This window comes from Musa acuminata, unplaced genomic scaffold, assembly GCF_036884655.1.
Source record: "Musa acuminata AAA Group cultivar baxijiao unplaced genomic scaffold, Cavendish_Baxijiao_AAA HiC_scaffold_1126, whole genome shotgun sequence".
Lineage (NCBI taxonomy): Eukaryota > Viridiplantae > Streptophyta > Magnoliopsida > Zingiberales > Musaceae > Musa > Musa acuminata.
Genome location: NW_027021339.1, coordinates 4,283,003 through 4,285,502, shown reverse-complemented (window position 1 = coordinate 4,285,502; position 2,500 = coordinate 4,283,003).

Below are 2,500 nucleotides of genomic sequence, written 5' to 3'. Positions count from 1 at the left end.
AAAACTGGCCAAAACAGCCCAAAAACGGGCCAAAACTGGCCATTTTTGGCTGCGCGAGCGAGCGGCGAGCGGCGAACAGCGAGCGAAGCGAGAGGCAGCACCGTCCCTGCTATACGAAAGCCCCATCCAGCCCTGTGCCACCCGGGGGGTTCCAGGGTGCTGAGATGGCTGACGTTTTGCTCCGCTCTCGACGGTCACCGCGCAATGCAAGAACAGGCCAAAAACTGGCCAAAACGGCCCAAAAACGGGCCAAAACTGGCCATTTTTGGCTGCGCGAGCGGCGAGCGGCGGACAGCGAGCGAAGCGAGAGGCAGCACCGTCCCTGCTATACGAAAGCCCCATCCAGCCCTGTGCCACCCGGGGGGTTCCAGGGTGCTGAGATGGCTGACGTTTTGCTCCGCTCTCGACGGTCACCGCGCAATGCAAGAACAGGCCAAAAACTGGCCAAAACGGCCCAAAAACGGGCCAAAACTGGCCATTTTTGGCTGCGCGAGCGAGCGGCGAGCGGCGGACAGCGAGCGAAGCGAGAGGCAGCACCGTCCCTGCTATACGAAAGCCCCATCCAGCCCTGTGCCACCCGGGGGGTTCCAGGGTGCTGAGATGGCTGACGTTTTGCTCCGCTCTCGACGGTCACCGCGCAATGCAAGAACAGGCCAAAAACTGGCCAAAACGGCCCAAAAACGGGCCAAAACTGGCCATTTTTGGCTGCACGAGCGAGCGGCGAGCGGCGGACAGCGAGCGAAGCGAGAGGCAGCACCGTCCCTGCTATACGAAAGCCCCATCCAGCCCTGTGCCACCCGGGGGGTTCCAGGGTGCTGAGATGGCTGACGTTTTGCTCCGCTCTCGACGGTCACCGCGCAATGCAAGAACAGGCCAAAAACTGGCCAAAACGGCCCAAAAACGGGCCAAAACTGGCCATTTTTGGCTGCACGAGCGAGCGGCGAGCGGCGGACAGCGAGCGAAGCGAGAGGCAGCACCGTCCCTGCTATACGAAAGCCCCATCCAGCCCTGTGCCACCCGGGGGGTTCCAGGGTGCTGAGATGGCTGACGTTTTGCTCCGCTCTCGACGGTCACCGCGCAATGCAAGAACAGGCCAAAAACTGGCCAAAACGGCCCAAAAACGGGCCAAAACTGGCCATTTTTGGCTGCACGAGCGAGCGGCGAGCGGCGGACAGCGAGCGAAGCGAGAGGCAGCACCGTCCCTGCTATACGAAAGCCCCATCCAGCCCTGTGCCACCCGGGGGGTTCCAGGGTGCTGAGATGGCTGACGTTTTGCTCCGCTCTCGACGGTCACCGCGCAATGCAAGAACAGGCCAAAAACTGGCCAAAACGGCCCAAAAACGGGCCAAAACTGGCCATTTTTGGCTGCACGAGCGAGCGGCGAGCGGCGGACAGCGAGCGAAGCGAGAGGCAGCACCGTCCCTGCTATACGAAAGCCCCATCCAGCCCTGTGCCACCCGGGGGGTTCCAGGGTGCTGAGATGGCTGACGTTTTGCTCCGCTCTCGACGGTCACCGCGCAATGCAAGAACAGGCCAAAAACTGGCCAAAACGGCCCAAAAACGGGCCAAAACTGGCCATTTTTGGCTGCGCGAGCGAGCGGCGAGCGGCGGACAGCGAGCGAAGCGAGAGGCAGCACCGTCCCTGCTATATACGAAAGCCCCATCCAGCCCTGTGCCACCCGGGGGGTTCCAGGGTGCTGAGATGGCTGACGTTTTGCTCCGCTCACGACGGTCACCGCACCACGCAAGAACGGACCATAAACAGGCCAAAACAGCCCAAAAACGGGCCAAAACTGGTCATTTTTGGCTGCGCGAGCGAGCGGCGAGCGGCGAACAGCGAGCGAAGCGTGAGGCAGCACCGTCCCTGCTATACGAAAGCCCCATCCAGCCCTGTGCCACCCGGGGGGTTCCAGGGTGCTGAGATGGCTGACGTTTTGCTCCGCTCACGACGGTCACCGCGCCATGCAAGAACGGACCAAAAACAGGCCAAAACAGCCCAAAAACGGGCCAAAACTGGCCATTTTTGGCTGAGCGAGCGAGCGGTGAGCGGCGAACAGCGAGCGAAGCGAGAGGCAGCACCGTCCCTGCTATACGAAAGCCCCATCCAGCCCTGTGCCACCCGGGGGGTTCCAGGGTGCTGAGATGGCTGACGTTTTGCTCCGCTCACGACGGTCGCCGTGCCACGCAAGAACGGACCAAAAACAGGCCAAAACAGCCCAAAAACGGGCCAAAACTGGCCATTTTAGGTTGCGCGAGCGAGCGGCGAGCGGCGAACAGCGAGCGAAGCGTGAGGCAGCACCGTCCCTGCTATACGAAAGCCCCATCCAGCCCTGTGCCACCCGGGGGGTTCCAAGGTGCTGAGATGGCTGACGTTTTGCTCCGCTCACGACGGTCACCGCGCCACGCCAGAACAGACCAAAAACAGGCCAAAACAGCCCAAAAACGGGCCAAAACTGGCCATTTTTGGCTGCGCGAGCGAGGCGGCGAGCGGCGAACAGCG